Source organism: Bos mutus, chromosome 15, assembly GCF_027580195.1.
Source record: "Bos mutus isolate GX-2022 chromosome 15, NWIPB_WYAK_1.1, whole genome shotgun sequence".
NCBI lineage: Eukaryota > Metazoa > Chordata > Mammalia > Artiodactyla > Bovidae > Bos > Bos mutus.
Window position 1 is genome coordinate 36,119,420 of NC_091631.1, and position 16,744 is coordinate 36,136,163.

The 16,744-nt window shown below is 43.3% G+C and overlaps 1 protein-coding gene across 3 annotated transcripts in view; it reads right to left on the reverse strand.

Moving 5' to 3' along the window:
* Positions 1–15,050, reverse strand: part of DENND2B (DENN domain containing 2B) — a 171,073-nt gene extending 156,023 nt beyond the window's left edge. For 2 of the 3 annotated variants that reach the window (XM_070383893.1, XM_070383891.1), the window contains exon 1: positions 14,548–14,807. The gene's annotated coding sequence lies outside the window, so the exon portion shown is untranslated. Of the gene's footprint in view, positions 1–14,547; positions 14,808–14,928 lie in introns of those variants that run through there. The other variant, XM_070383892.1, reaches the window with a different exon arrangement.
* Positions 15,051–16,744: the final 1,694 nt, after the last annotated feature.

Consider the following 16,744-nt stretch of genomic DNA (forward strand, 5'->3'; position numbering starts at 1 on the left):
CACTTATTATTTGTGCACTTTTTGTTGTTGTTGGCTCACTAAGTTGTGTCTGACTCTTTGCGACCCCATGGACTACAGAACACCTGTCCTTGACTATCTCCTTGAGTTTGCTCAAATTCACATCCATTGAGTCAGTAATGCTACCTAACCATCTCATCTCAGCCACACTCTTCTCCTTTTGCCTTCAATCTTTCCCAGTATCAAGGCCTTTCCAGTGAGTCTGCTCTTCACATCAGTTCAGTTCAGTTCAGTCGCTCAGTCGTGTCCGACTCTTTTCGACCCCATGAATCGCAGCACACCAGGCCTCCCTGTCCATCACCAACTCCCGGAGTTCACCCAGACTCACGTCCATTGAGTCAGTGATGCCATCCAGCCATCTCATCCTCTGTCGTCCCCTTCTCCTCCTGCCCCCAATCCCTCCCAGCATCAGAGTCTTTTCCAATGAGTCAACTCTTCACATGAGGTGGCCAAAGTACTGGAATTTCAGCTTTAGCATCATTCCTTCCAAAGAAATCCCAGGGCTAATCTCCTTCAGAATGGACTGGTTGGATTTCCTTGCAGTCCAAGGGACTCTCAAGAGTTTCTTCTCCAACACCACAGTTCCAAAGCATCAATTCTTCGGCACTCAGCCTTCTTCACAGTCCAACTCTCACATCCATACATGACCACAGGAAAAACCATAGCCTTGACTAGATGAACCTTTGTTGGCAAAGTAATGTCTCTGCTTTTGAATACGCTATCTAGGTTGGTCATAACTTTCCTTCCAAGGAGTAAGGGTCTTTTAATTTCAGGTGGCCAAATTAATGCAGCTTCAGCTTCAGTGTAAGTCCTTCCAATGAATATTCCTTCCAAATGATTTCCTTTAGGATTGACTGGCTTGATCTCCTTGCTGTCCAACAATTCTCAAGAGTCTTCTCCAGCACCACAATTTGAAAGCATCAATTCTTCAGCTCTCAGCCTTCTTTATGGTCCAATCTGTACAAGACTGGAAAAACCATAACTTGACTATAAAGACCTCTGTTGTCAAAGTGATGTCCCCACTTTTTAAAACGCTATCTAGGTTTGTCATAGCTTTACTTCCAAGGAGCAAGCCATGTCACCCTGTTAATTTAACATTTATGCAGAGTACATCATGTGAAATGCTGGGCTGGATGAATCACAAGCTGGAATCAAGATTGCCAGGAGAAATATCAACAACCTCAGATATGCAGAGGATACCACCCTAACGGCAGAAAGTGAAGAGGAACTAAAGAGCCTCTTGATGACGGTGAGAAAGGAGAGTGAAAAAGCTGGCTTAAAATTCGTTGTGCACTTTACAGTATGTTATTTCTTCTGAAAAACGAAGAGTTTTTAGCAAGGAAATATGGTAATTGACCTGTATTTCAGAAAGCTCACTCTGGGAGCAGCTTGGGAGATTGACTGAAGAACATCCAGGGGCAGGCATTCTGAGACATTAAAACTGCATTCCAGGAAAAAGATGGTCAAGACTTTAAATGGATTGGAGGCAGCAAGAGAGCAAGGAAGACTTTTGGGAAATGGACTGACAAGACTTTATGAGTGTGATTACTGAGAGAGGAGAAATCAAGAGACAACTCTGTGAAGGCGCTGGTGAAAACAGGAGAACAAAGCGCAGCTTTCCGGAGATAAGTATTGAAATGTCAGCTTAAAAAACAGTCACAACCTTAAAGTTGAGAGTAAGAGTTTTATTCGGTGGGAATTTTAGGACTTTCGAGACGGGGAGATAGCATTTCAAGTAAGCCTGACAGAACTCTTCTGAGGAGGTGAGGGGGGAGCTAGGTTAGACAGAAGTTTTGCAACACAGTGAAGATAGTCTGAACATCAAAAGATTATTGTTAATTAAAGAAAACCAGAAATCCCAAATTAAGGAATTCAGCACTTTTCTTTGTATGGGAGGACGCACGAGTCTGGGCTCACTGAAATCATTCCTTTCGTATGCATTTCAGCTACCCTGGGCCAGAATCCGGTGTTTTTCACCTAGGGCTCACCATAGGGGATGGCAGCTAAATCTGTGGTATTCTTCTCCTTCCTGAGTGCCCTTAGGGCTTACCAGATCACTTTGGAGGGCTGCAATCTCTGATGACTGTGACATCCTTGTTTACTGATATGGCAGGAAATACTCCATTTCTCAAAACATGAAGTCTGAGGTGCTTGTGGGTCACCCAGCTGTCCAAAAGCAATAATTATATACACTAACTATATGTCAGGTAGTTCTGAATACTTTACATATATTAACGCATCTAACTTCACAAAAACCTTATGAGGTAGGCACTATTAGTAGCCCGTTTTACAGATGAGGAAACTGAGGCATGAAGAAGTTAAATGACTTGTCCAGGACCAGATATAATAAGCAGTAGAAAAAGGATATGAACCCAGACCATTTGGCTCAAGAGTTCAGGCTCTTAAGGTGACCACTGAGATATAGGTGATACAGTCTCTGACGTAAAGGAAATGGTCGAATCCCTGGGGAATAGCTGAGATCTCACAGGAAGAGAGTATGCAAAAACAAGCAATAACAAAACATGCTTCTTAGTGTTGTCACAAGAATTAAACAAGATATTTGCAAGCCTCTTGGCGATACGCAAGTCACAGAGTCAGGAACCTATTAAGGACAATTCTTCAACAAGACTGACTGGGTTAGATTAAAAGAACCTTAAAGGACATAACAACCAGATACAGTGTGAGGTTACAGGTTCAATGTCAGTATGGAAAAAATGATAGGATACTTGGGGGTCAACAGGGGGATCTGAAACATGGACGGGGTGTTAGTTAAAATACAAATCCACAGAACATGAAAAGTAGAGATATTAAAAATATAAAACAATGAATTATAGTATGTCTAGTATGATCTTGCTTTGGTAAAAAGCAAAGAATACAAACATGTACATAGATATACATAGAGAAGGATCTAGAAGAGGGTGCACAAAGATATTAATAGTGGTGATCTCTGGGTGTCGGGAAAGTGAAACTTAATTTTTTACAGTGACTACAATGCACACATTGCATTTTTTAAAGAACCAATTTAAAGTTGAAGGTAATTTCATATTTTGTAGTTTTCTATTAAAGAAGTCCACAGACATGAAGAAAGCAGAGCAAACCTCATACAGTATACAAGCTGGCTCCAGATGCCAAGAAAAAGAGGGGAAAACAACTTCACTCTGGATAGCAATCCAAGGGCTCAATAAAACACTCCTCTTAAAAAACAAAAAACACTCCTCTTGTACATCTGTCTTCTTTTGTTCTGAGCAGCTGCTTTTTTCCAAACGATGGGAAAAATTAGCATGATTGCCTCCCTCTCATTTTTGTCATTCGTTCTCAGAAAACAACACACCATGCCCTTCTCAGCATCCCCAAAGAGCCATGGAAGCAGGCAGAAGTAAAGAGCCTGAAAAACAACACATGCCGTGTGCCCTGTGTCCACACTGCAGGCAAAGGAACTTTCAGAGGAAGGGAAAAAGCCCCCGTGGAGAACGTTCTTCTCTGGGCTTACACAAGCAGGAGAAATTCTTCTGGAAAGACTTCAAACTTAGAGGGTTTCATCAGGAAGTGCTGCTCCAATGGAACTTCCCACACTTCATGCAAGAAGCTAATTTTCATTTCTCTTAAATTTAAAGTCAGGCCAGGGACAGAGGTCAGGGAGAGAGGGGAGGGCCCAGTGGGGGCAGAACAAGTGAAGGGGTACACTGCTGCTGAGAGCACTCTCCTCCTGGCCAGCAATCCCAGCAAACTGGAAGGTGCCAGATCTACCCAACAAATTCCAGTCAACCAGTTCAGGACCCTTACCAATTCTTATTTTTCTTCAAAACTGCCTCAGTATTCAGTATATTGCCTATTACACAGTACACATTTAACAAGTGAATGCAAGCTTAAGTGAGTAGTCTGAAATAACTGAGGGCTTATGGACCGAGCTCTATAACTTTTGGGGCTTCCCTGGTAGTTTAGACGGCAAAGAATCCACCCGCAATGCAGGAGAACTGGGTTTGATCCCTGGGCTAGGAAGATCCCCTGGAAGTGGGCATGGCAACCCACTCCAGTATTCTTGCCTGGCGAGTTCCCATGGGGCTTAAAGAACTTAATGTAAAATAGAACTAAATGTTAATATTCTGTATCAACAACATTTGATGCAATATGATCAAAAGATTAAAGCTCCAACACTTAGCATAGCATCTGGTACTTAACAGGTCCTGCTCAGTAAGTATTTGTTGAATACTCTAGGATCAGATCTTTTTCTGCAACCCAAACTCTCAGATCCAGTATGAGATATTATCTGAAGGTCTGTGTTCTCACTTTCTTGCTGACTTTTAAAGTTTTTCCTTAAAGATGGAAAAAGATTCCTGACGATGGAAAAAACTTTTAAAGTATCATACCCTGTGCCAATTCACTGGCCTGGTAAGGACTGTATCAATCTATTCTCATCAGCCCTGGCTGAAAATCTATGTGGATACATGTATGGGCCCGGGGTTTAGCACAACCCATTCACCCAAAGCATTTGTGGGTCCAGCAGGCAGATCTTACTTCCATTGGCCTCTTGAGTCCTAAAACGACAGTGTGAGGCTCCGGTCCCTGGAGGCCTGACTCCCAGCCACAACATAGCTCCTCCGACACAGATGTCCAGGCCCTCCTTGGAAGCTGATCCCATTCACTGTCCATCTGCTCCTTCTGCCCTTCCCCCTCCCTCCATCACTATTTCACACTAGTATAGTGTTATCTTCTACCTCTACGTTCCAGGCTCGGCTGCCTGAAGAGGAATCATCACTTAGATCCTAAAATGTCATTTACAACCATATACAGAATTAAGGGAAAAGGCCAGTTCTCCAGGCTTTTTACTCCCATGCTCTAAGAATTCTGGGTACACTCATCTTACCAAAGAATTGAATGTCATCTTCAAAACCCCCTACAAATTTCTAAAAGCAAACTGAAATGCAACTAGGCCCCTAACTGCACTAACAGCTGACTGTTACAAGGCCTCCAAACTCCTCAAGGTTCCACTTCCTTCCTCAACTCCAATCTATTCTCCATACCTACATATCTACATCACCTTCACTAGAGCGAAAAGACAGAACAAGACTTAAAGCATTTTGTATGCCTCCCTGTCATTCTGAATTTAAAGTCTTCAAGATAACGTTCAAGATCCTCCAGGACCTGGTCTTCACCTTATTCAGCTCATCATATCTCCCATGGATCTCTTGTACAAACCTGTTGATTCAATTAGGCCTAATTTCCATCCTAATGTCTATCCCACACAAGCCAAAATCACTGTGTAGAGGAAAGAGAATTGACCTAATAATCAAAATATCTGGATTCCATACATTTTTGGCATACATTAGCTGTGTACCTTTGGACACGTCCTTTGCTTCTGTAGGCTCGGTTTCCCTATCCATGAGCAGAAAGATTGAACCAGATCATCTTAACAATCCTCCTAGTTTAAGAAAAATTACTCTATGATTCCTATATGACCAACCAAATCCATCTCTTCCTCAAAAGTCTGTAAGTCCTCCATGGATTCTTTCTAAGCACTCCAGACCACACTACTCTCTCCCTTCATGAACTCCTATGTCTGGAATTCAAAACAAATCAAACAGTGCATTCATTCAGCTAAGATTTTCTGAGCATTTTTTTGGCCAGATATTATGGCAAATCTTTGGCAATAAATATAAAGCCAAGTAAGACCCAGTCAGTTCAGTCACTCAGTCGTGTCCAACCCTTTGTGACCCTATGGACTGCAGCACGCCAGGTTTCCCAAGTAAGACCCAGACCTGTGTATATCACCTGTACACCCCTTCCTGCTTCACTTTTTATCCAAGTAAAGTTATGTTAAACGTGCACATCAAATGCATATGACACCATTTATTCATTTAACAAATATTTATAGAAAACTTTCCATGTCCTGTTTTGAAAAGTAAAGATACCAGTAAACAGATGGACCAACTCCCTAACCTCATGGCATCTGTTTATTTTTGTAAAAGCAGACAGGAAAAACACACAAACACGTAATGCAATTTTAGGAATAAAAACAAAGCACAGATTAAAGACTGACTAAGATTAGCTTTCTTTGGATGATCAGGTCAAGTCTCCTAGAGGTGGCACGTTTGAGCCAACACCTGAATGAAGTGAGAGTACAAACTGGCAGTATTCAAGAAGAGCACGTCAGCTGCAGGGCAAAGGCTCTGAGACAGAAGACGCAGAGAGGAAGGCAGAGAGTAGGTGGGAGGGCAGGGACTAGAGCACATAAGGACTTGGTTGCAAGCGTGAATTCTGAGTGTAATGGGCAGGATTCCTTATGAAGGCTAAAGTAGGGGACAAACATAACAGCTTGGTTGCTATGTGGAGAAGGGATGGGATAGAGGGGTTCACGACCAATTAGAAGGTTAAACAGAACCAGTTAAGGGCTTGGCATCCAGTCTCCAACTAAGCTCACATCTTGACTCTTCGGTTTATGAACTGTGTGATCTCAAGGAAGTTCATCTCTCTGACCTCAGTTTCCACACCTTTAAGTGAGGATGACAGTACCTACATCACAAAGCTATCTGAAGATTACACTAATGCGTGTAAAGCCCTTGGAACAGAGTCTGGCACAAAGTAAACATTCTATGAACGCCAGTGCTTTAAAGCCATGGGATCACCTGGGGAAAGGGCAGATAAAGAAGAAAAGGGGGCTGGAGTGACCCTTGGGGCTCTCCAACATCTCCAAAGTCCTCCATTCAACCCAAGGCTTTTCCATAAACCCGCATATCCTAAGCCTTATCCAGGGCCACAAACCCCCTGTTTGTGACTCACGATTTAAAGCTTGATAATTTAATACTTTATAGAGATCTTTGGGCAACTGTTATACGTTCTAAGTTCAGGACTGGTTTGGTTTTTTTTTTTTTTTCATATACTTGTATACCCACTACCATGCCTGGCATACAGTCAGACACAGACCAGGGTGTTGGAAACTTACTTGTGGACACATCACATAAACTAAAAATTTTAAAGTCAATGAACTGTACTTTCTCTTAAGGAAAAAAAAAATCTTCAAGGAATGATGTGGATCACACGATATCTTTAGCACTATCCCATCATCCAACCATCAGGCCCACCTTAGCTGAGATAGTCACAATGGCCCAAAGCACCTGCCAGGCCATTTTCCCTTCTGACTTCCAATCCTTGTGCTCTATGTGGAAACTTTTCTGTCTCTTCTTTCCTGGAGATTTGTCTAGGTGTAAAAGCCTCTCCTGTCTGGCAACATGTCACACTCTGGCCCCCAGCCCCTAGTCTCCATAAGCCAAAAAAACAAAAAACAAAAACCTGGATATTGAAGCCAAATTTTATTCCTTAAAAACAAAACAAATCAAAAACAGAAGCATCAAAACTTAGGTGAAAAAGAGGGAAAGAACATGGACCAAACACACATCCAGAGAACCATCTAGGAGGGCTCCTCCCACACCGTGTAGGCGTCACAGAGCTTTCGGCTAGTGACTACGAGTATTTACAGAATGACCTCAAGTTACAAGAGTTTCCAACAGAACAAAAGTACAAGTCAATGAGGGGGAAAAGAAGTCCTAAGAGGTTATTGCTTTGCTTAGTTTCCAAGGAACTACATGCCCTTCTGTTTGTCCTCCCTGTCCCACCCACCTTCCTCCCCACACCCTCAGCCCTGATGATAACCACAGAAAATAAGGCTGACCCACCAGGACCAGCTGTTGATGTGGCTTCAACCACGTCTGAGCCTCAGATCCTGAGATCTGCCCCTGGCCCCCCAGGGACCAGTACCAGAGACAAGGATATGGGAACCACGTAGGCGACTTGAATGTGGGCAGAGCGGAGCACATGAAATTGCTCCCAAACTGGCTTTCTCACTCATATCTAAACCGGGAACAGACAAAAGGCTGCTAGATGTTATTTTACCAATACCTTTCAGCAAAGCTACTGCTAACTAATGCGGACTGCTGAGCTGCTTATGGGGGTTTGAAAAATGGTCCACCTGAAATAAGACACAAAGTGGCCTCTGTCCATCTCCCAAGACTGCTATCACGTTCTGTATAAACACTTTGGTCCTAAATCCTATTCTAATTCAAGGCCGTGATCTGTCAAAACACAGATGTAGAGGGGGAAAAAAAAAAAAAAACAGCAAAACAAAACCCTCACAGTGGTTTATCTCTGATAAATTGGACATTAAAGACTCAAATGAACACTTTGACCTTAAATCCTGTTTTTCCATCCTCTTCCTAAGCCTATATAGCACTATATAGTCATTTGTAAGTTGGTTTTCTTCATCCCGAGATCAGTGTGTATAGATTCTAACATCTACTGAGAAGCAAAAAGCTTTGACCCCCCTCCTACAGTGGTACAAAGTTTCAGGGGAGCTTCTATCCCCTTTGGATCCCAGTGTTAGGATCATTCTGGTTGCGTACAAGCCCCTTGGGTCTAAGCACCTAGCATCCATCCCTGGCTCAAGTGCCAAGACCAGACTTTTAGGAAAAACTTCTCCAGGCAATCCTTGCTACTAACCCATTGGGTACCTCCTAATACAGGAGCTACTGCATTTAAGTGGAGCTCCCGGCAACTGTAAACATAACCAAACATGACTAGCAGCAAAAATAACTGACTGAACCCTGTTCACTTACTAGAAAATATATGCTCACGTGTTGAAACTCTATCAGGAGTAATCTCAGCATCTAGATCAGATCCCCATAGCAATACTCCAACCAGGGTTATCCAAAAATTACTTCCCATCTAACTTCTTTACTCTACCCACTCCTCAATTCAAACTCCTTGTATCAAGCATGTTTACTGAAGAAAAGCAGTAAGAGAACAAAGAGATGCTTGAAAGCACTAGCCAATGTGCTATGTCCATAGCAGATATTCAGTAATGTTGAACACCAGAGTGGATGAATAATGCTTCCTGAAGATGCTGCTGCTGCTGCTGCTAAGTCACTTCAGTCGTGTCCGACTCTGTGCGACCCCATAGATGGCAGCCAACCAGGCTCCCCCGTCCCTGGGATTCTCCAGGCAAGAACACTGGAGTGGGTTGCCATTTCCTTCTCCAATGCATGAAAGTGAAAAGTGAAAGTCAAATCACTCAGTCACGTCGGACTCTTCGCGACCCCATGGACTGCTGCCTACCATGCTCCTCCGCCCATGGGATTTTCCAGGCAAGAGTACTGGAGTGGGGTGTCCTGAAGACTAGCGTCTGACAAAATATCCTCAGACATTGACTCCTTCATTAAAAGCTATATCTACTCCAATCTAGCCTTCAAGAAAGGAAAGAATAGGGAGAGGGGATAAAAAAATTCACAAATATTCTATATTCAAACTTCAAACTATATTCAAATTAACACCCAAGATCCCAAATTCACATCAAAGGAAGACAGAAAGTCACCAACAGTGACACTGGCCCACTCAAAGCCGTTTTCACAACACTGACAACCAGGACTCTCAGCATGCGCTCGCTAAGGCCCTCTATCACAAGAGGCCCGTGAGAAGAGGTTTTCTTTCTTATGCTGTTATAAAGGGTTAAGCAGATTCTTTCTATCATATTTACTCAGGGGTCCTAGATTCTGGTTTGAACAAATGATTTCCACACTTCTAGAAAGGCCTTAACTGGGTTAGTCTGTTACTTTTACTACAATCTTACAAAGGCTGGATTCTTTTTAAGTCCTTAAAAGACTTGGGTAAAATTCTTTTGGTGATAATTTTTTTTTTTTTTTAAGATCCTCTCCAGTGTTTACATATGTTCCACAACCACTCATGCTGATAAGGGAGGAAAAAAGCACATTTTATTTCCAAAAAGCATCCTTCAATTTGAAAGCTCTAATTGCCAACATATTGGATACTGACTTACTACATAAAACAACACACAAAACAACACATATAAGCACAGGTCTAAAAAGCAACTCAGCTTGTTTAGCCAGAGAAAGGGAAGGAAAAGATGGGTACAGAAGGAGCAATCTACATTTCTGGTAGCTGACATTAGGGTCCAAGAAAGACAATATGCCCACTCTGTGAACAATTGTGCATTAAGAGGCATGAGAAAAGGGTAAAAGCAAGAAACACTGAGAGAAAAAAAAAAAGCTCAGGCTAACTACAAAGAGATAATCTGTGATCATCAGTCTGGAAAGCTCAGGAAACATTTCCTGGAGAGATTGTGAAGTCTCTTGAGAAAGAGCAAATCTCTTGAGAAAGACTTAAGAATATTTGGAGGTGGAGATTTAAGGATAATTGGAGGTGGAGTTGGAGTGGGTTAAAACAGTCAAATGGTTCTACTATTCTAGGAGATTACATCTGACTATCCAAAGGATATTCTAGTCCTCTTTTTCTAAGCTTTTAGCTATCTTGGAAAATGTAAATCATTCCTTTAATAAATTATAAAAATGATAGATGCTTACCAAATATAAAAACACTAACAACTGTGTAAGCAATGAGCCAAAAATGCAACCAAAACATCTCTGACATTTAAACAAGAGCACTGCCAAAGTCTCTTTTTGAGACCCCCAACTGTCAAAACTAACCTCAAGAGCATTCTCACAGAAATCCATACCAAAAGATCTGCCATATTCTGGAGAAAAATCCTAGTTTTCCTTTCTCGTCTATAACCACAGGCCACAGATAAAACAAAATGGCTTTCAAGTGATACAAGATACAAAATGCGAGAAGGAGCCAAGGACCCATAGTTCAGGGCATGAACTATGGGTTCATCCTGGGAGATTACTCTGGTCTAGAAGAACTAGATAAACTGAGCTAAGAAACATCGAATTCCAGACACTTCTGAACAAATGGCAAAGCTGGAACCTTACCCATATCTTCAGACTCTAAATTCCCTACTTCAAGAGGGCACATTCCTCGGAGGTCCGAACCCAAACTGAGTCATATCCTGACACATTTAGAGCTGCTGGTGAGAATTTCACAAACCAAAGCCTCATTCAATAGGGCAAGCTCTCCAGTTAGAGGCTCTTAAAGGTAAAAATGAATTTGGAGAACTGAGATGAAATTTTAGCTTTGCAACTTTTAAAAAATTTTTGCTGTACTGGGTCTTCGTTGCTGCGAAGGCTTTTCTCTAGTTGCAATGAGCAGGGACTACTCTCTACTTGGAATACACGGGCCTCTCATTGTGGTGGCCTCTCTTGTGGAGCACAGGATCTAGTGAGTGTGGCCTTTAGCAGTTGCGGCGAGTGGGCTCAGTAGTTGTGACTCCCGGGCTCTAGAGCACAGGCTCAGCAGTTGTGATGCACAGGCTTAGTTGCTCTGTGGCAAGTGGGATCTTCCCAGATGGAGGATCGAACCCATGTCTCCTATATTTGCAGGGAGATTCTTCACCCCTGAGCCACCAGGGAAGCCCATTTTGCATCTTTTTATTTTACCAAAAAACGTGGTTGACTCTAACATGAGTTTATTAATAAAACAAAACTTCTCCAGTTGACAAGCGATTTTTCTGTTAGTTGCCCTTTTCTGTCTCATCGCCTGTTACCTGATCTCCCTTGGCCTAAGAACCAAGTCTTCAGAGCCCTGACACATTCAGAGGAAAGGCCTAGAGGTTGACAAGGAAGAGTAAGAAATCGAGATTGCATTCAAAGTGGGAGACAATTCTAGCAAAATGGCTCCACCCACTGCTGCCCTTCCTGTGCCCATTATCTGCAGAGAATCAAAGGGCCTGGTTATAAACTTGGGTAGTGGATGGCCCTGCAAGCTCCCAAGCTGAACAAGTGAACAACACAATTAACTGGTAGGAAATGTGGCAGGGTAGAAAGAGCTTTGCACATCTCAAAATCCTGGCTTTCCGATCCCTTCTAAATTCCTACACAGTAACTACCCAAATGCAACCTATTGCTCCTCCATAACAAAAAAGTGAAATAAATCTACATTTTTTCTTAACTGGTCTTATTAATAAGAAAGGTAATTTCAATTCATTTTCACCTTGCTGGTGCCAAGTTTTAAATTTTGGCATTTTTAAGAAGCAAGGGAATGTTGAAAGGAAAGGGCATCTCAACTTAAACAACATTTTAGGGCAGAGGCCCTAGTTTGGGGGTTCAACTTTGCAACCTAGGCTCTTAAACAAATTACAACATTGATCTATACCCCAGGGTAGCCAGGAAAGGAAAACCTTTCCACCGGAGCACTGTGAACCACGTGGGAACATAAAGGACAAACCAGCAGTCGTGGAGCTCCACATACACATTCCATGCCAACGCTCACCTGCTCAGATCCAGCGCTTCCCTGATCCCTGGCAGCCCTGTGGTCTGTGCAATCAATTGGTTCTCACCCAGTGAACGAAGCCATCAAAGGGTAGGGGGAACGGGGCAGGAAGTTACACACCGAGATATCCTGACCACACTCACTCTCTTTAGGCTGCCAATTAAGAACTACATCTTGCAGGTTACCTAAGATAAGCATGTTACATTTCTATACACAGATGTCATAATAATCTTCTAAAAACTCTGCTTTACCCATCATTTCCTTTCTCAAAAATCTTTAAAAACCAGACAGAGTAATAGGATGAAGTTCCAACTCCTAAGCCAGAATTCAAGCTGACCCGTCTGCTTCAGCTGAACCTGCCACTGTCCCTGGGGAAGGACAACCTTCAGAGTCAGATCACAGGGAGCAGGAATTCCAGCTCCACCACTTACCACTTGTGCGATCCTGAACAGGTTACTTATCTGTGTGGTCACTTCTTTTTAAAACAAGAAGAGCAATACCTATGCCATAGCCCTAGAGGATGGAAGACAGAACATGGCATATGGCACAGAGGCGATGATGCTCAGTAAGCACCACTTCTCTCCCTAGCTCCAATCCAAAAGGTCTACTCTCTTCCCTCTTGAAAATTCTCCCCAGCAACTTTCCACTGATTTCAGAACCATGCTTTGCTTCAATGCCTAACTGAAATCTTTTCTATAAAGTTACCCTGGCTCATGATCATTTTCTCCTCTGAGCTTCTTATATTTTAGGCCAATGGATCTAAATTTTTTGTTCTTCTCTATGTGTTGCTCCTCTTTCCCGGACACGTCCACAAACCCAAAAGCAAAGTTTTTAATCAATCATCAAGCCAATAACAATTTAAGTGGTCAATAAAAAATACTTTGAAGAAACAGTTGCCTTGGGGTTGTCTACCAATGATGGGAGCCTTTCTGGCCCAATGAGGGGATAATACCACTTTCCATATACGCTTGAGAAAATCTCCCACATATCTTGGGGAGTTTTTCCAAGGGTAATATTTATTGGGTAAATGAAAATGAAGCCTTAATCTATGTAGTCACAAGGGAACCCTCAGCCAAGCCGGCAGAGTCCAAGAAGCTTTAATTCACTCCATGCATTCAATAGGTTCTTTTTAGCTTTTGCTTTGTGCTGTCCCTAATTCACCATGGGAGACAGACTGAGCAATCTGGTCTCTATCTTTGATTAGCTTTCTGAAATTAGACTATTTCTGATCCCTTAGAAACCCCTATTTCTGAAAAACCTCATCAACGAAGGGATTCACCTTCTGAAAATATTACCTGGGAGGAAAAAAAACAAACAAACAGTAATACAGTTACTGGGGTTTTAACTTGGTGACCCTATCCTAAGATGGCCAACTGAGGAACTTGAACATAAGCCCTAGCCCAAAACAGCCCTGCAGAAGGAATAATGACCCCTTCACCATTCCCAAGACCCTGCCGTCCAAACAGAAGAAACAACCGCATCAGGATAAGGCAAGAGGTGGACTGAGGCAGCATTTCGCTAAATTCTCTTAGTGAAGCTGTTTCACACAGGTTCAATTGTAAACCACATTCTCATAAAGACCACAGGAAAATGCAATAATCTCTCTTTATAAACACTTGAAAACGTTCAGTCTCTTGAATTCTACAAACTACTAAATTCTTTAATCAGGGAGCACAAACGTTGGCTAAAGTGTGTTCCTTTGGTCTTGGGTCACTTAAAAATGCACTTTCAATACTTAGTGCACTTCAAAAGAACAGCAAAAAAAAAAAAAGTAAAGGTAATCATAAAGTGATAGAGAGCAAAATTAATTTTCCTTTGTTTGAGTTCCGTGTGTGTGCGTGCGTGTGTGTGTGTGTGTGTGTTCTGGAAGAAGTGCACACAAACTACCACAGCTGCAGGTAAGAGCTGCCGAGCAGCTAGGGCGCATCCAGGGGCTCGCAGAGAGCCCACTACCAGGACCGCCCAGACCTCGGGCTCCTCCTCGCACACCAACCAGCTCTTCGCTTCCCCAGACCCTCGGCTCCATGTTCCCCACCCCCAACTGCGCGCCCCAGCGGAGCCGGGAAGCAAGGCTTGCCAGGACCGCCCGGAGGGCAGCCCCCACCAGCCCTACTCCTCTGCGCTTTCAGAGGCCTGGGATCGCTAATACTCACCGAACTGGAACACCTCCCGGGCAGAGTGGTGACTAGCGGGGAAAGGGCTCAGACTGCAGCCGCAGGGCAGGGCGCGGCGGAGCCGGAACCGGCGCCCCTTCTGCCCGCCACCCGGCCTGTGGAGCAAGAGCACTGAGGCCAGCAAGCAACCTCCTGGCGGGAAGACGGGCAGGGAAAGCCTGGGCGGCGGCCGGGACGCACTTACCTCTGAGCCCCCCAGCCGGGCTGGGTGCTCGCAAGGATGGGGGCTTGCCTGCAGCCGCGCAGCCCGGAGGAGGAGCCGCTCCGGGAGAGAGGGCGGTCGTCGGGCGGGCATCCGCGCCCGGGGCTGCGGCCGGGCTGAAGCGAGAGAGAAGGGAGGGAGCACAGATTTGAGTGGAGAGGGGCGTGGAAGAGGTGTGCCTCCACCCGAGACTGGGAGGGTGGGCTGCTGGAGCCCGGCGGAGGGGTATGCTCGGAGGCTCTGGAGGGAACAAGAAAACCGCGCTGAGTGCGCGCAAAGCGGGGGAGGGAGGGCGCTGGGGATGGGAAGATGGGGGTGGAGAACAGGATGAGGAGTTGGTCCTCAAACTGGACCGGCCCTCACCTCGGACCATCCGACCAAGAATTGTCTGGGTCTGGAGCAAAACACAAGAGGGTCTGAAACTTTATGTCATTTTCTCACACACACGTGACGCCCCTGCAGTCCAGATGGTTTCAATCACTGGAGGAAAAAAGCGGCTCTGCTGGTATGCATGAAAAACCGGAGCTGGGAGAGTCTGGGAAAAGCTGCCTGTACAGCCTGCCTGCCTTCAAACTAACCGATGAGCTCTTTCCGCTCTCCCAGCCCGAGGCCAGGGGAGCCCTGGAAAACCCTAAAAGACACTAAAGGAAGCTACATTTGGTATTGCGGGAGTGGCGGAAGAACTCTGAAAGCGCTGTAGTTCCAAGGCATCTGGTCTGAACCGAATATTCTGAGGGCATTCTGAGAATTTGTTTTTAAATACTCCATGAGCTTGCAAAACCAACTAGAAAGGGGTGTCATTAAGGAATAAGCAATGGAATACTAGCAGTGAAAATCTGTGATTTATTAGTGGAATTCTGAAAGAAATTGTTAATGCAGTATGACAGTTCCACTTGGGAAAGAATAATGTAAATCACTTAAAATCAAAAGCCATACATACTTAGCGGGATGTTGGGATGCCATGTAACCCAATTTCTCATCCCATAAATCACAATAAATAGAACTTAATGTTGAAATGCACAAAATTGACTCTCACAAGCCTAGTTACATTTTGAAGGAACAAACGTGTATGAATGACCATAAACAGTCTCTAAGGGCAAGACATGCTTCAAAGTTCAAGCCAAGAGAATTGTCACAAATCCCAAAAAAAGTCTTTATTCAGCTGTAGAGCAAGCATAAAAAATAATGGGGAGTTTAAGATGCAAATTGGAAATAATTTGTTCTTGATGGAATAGAAAAAAATAGAAGCACCCAACTGATAGTCTGTTGTTCCTTTGCTTAGAAAACATATTAACATGAACTAATAGTATTTATACTTTATCTCAATAAAATTGATGCCAGAGTATGTTTGGTCTTTCCAGCAGAAAGCCTTACATACAGTGTGACTCAGTTGTCCATGTGTGAAAATTGTGTCAGTCTTTGGTAAAATGAATTGGTTCTACATTAGGAAAACCCAAGATTTTCATTTTTCTACTGGAAAGCACAGGTTACAACATGAAATCAGGCAAATCAAAACTCCAAATTCAAAATCTTACAGTGAGTTTCCACTCTAGTTCACTGCCATGCGTGAACTCTTCAGGAGACTGAGGCTATCTGGGCGGACAGAGCCTTCTCCAAGCTTCTCCAATTTCAAATTAGAGTGTTTCTGCTCTCCACAAACAAGAGAAATCGGGCAAAAGAATCCTCAGAGAACACAAGTCACAAAATTTAACAATGCTCCAGGCAAATTCCACCCGTAGCTCCCAAGCTCTATACAGAGGTTCTTAAGTTTCCTAATTCCCAAACTATTAAAACTCCTATTAAAGTCTTATTCTTCTTGTGTATGACACCTGTAAAGAAAGCCAACTCAATGGAAAGCAACAAGATTTTCTCTATTCAGGCCCAGGACAGTAATTGTTTTCACCTGTGGCAGTTGCGGCTGCTGCCTCTTACATGTTCTAAAGACAGCAATAATGAGATACAAATAGTTGTTCTTTTCCTTTGCCAGTACTTTGCAAATTATGCATCAAACTTTTTTAATTACTAAAGAAAAACCATAATCAGATATTCTCTTTCAGAAAGAAAAGTAACATCTTTTAACTTTTCTAAATATAGTCTTGAGTCTAAACTCCACTGATGTCAGTGTTACTCAGTCTGTCCTAATAATAGCCAAATATTTATTAGAGACACTGGAACCTGA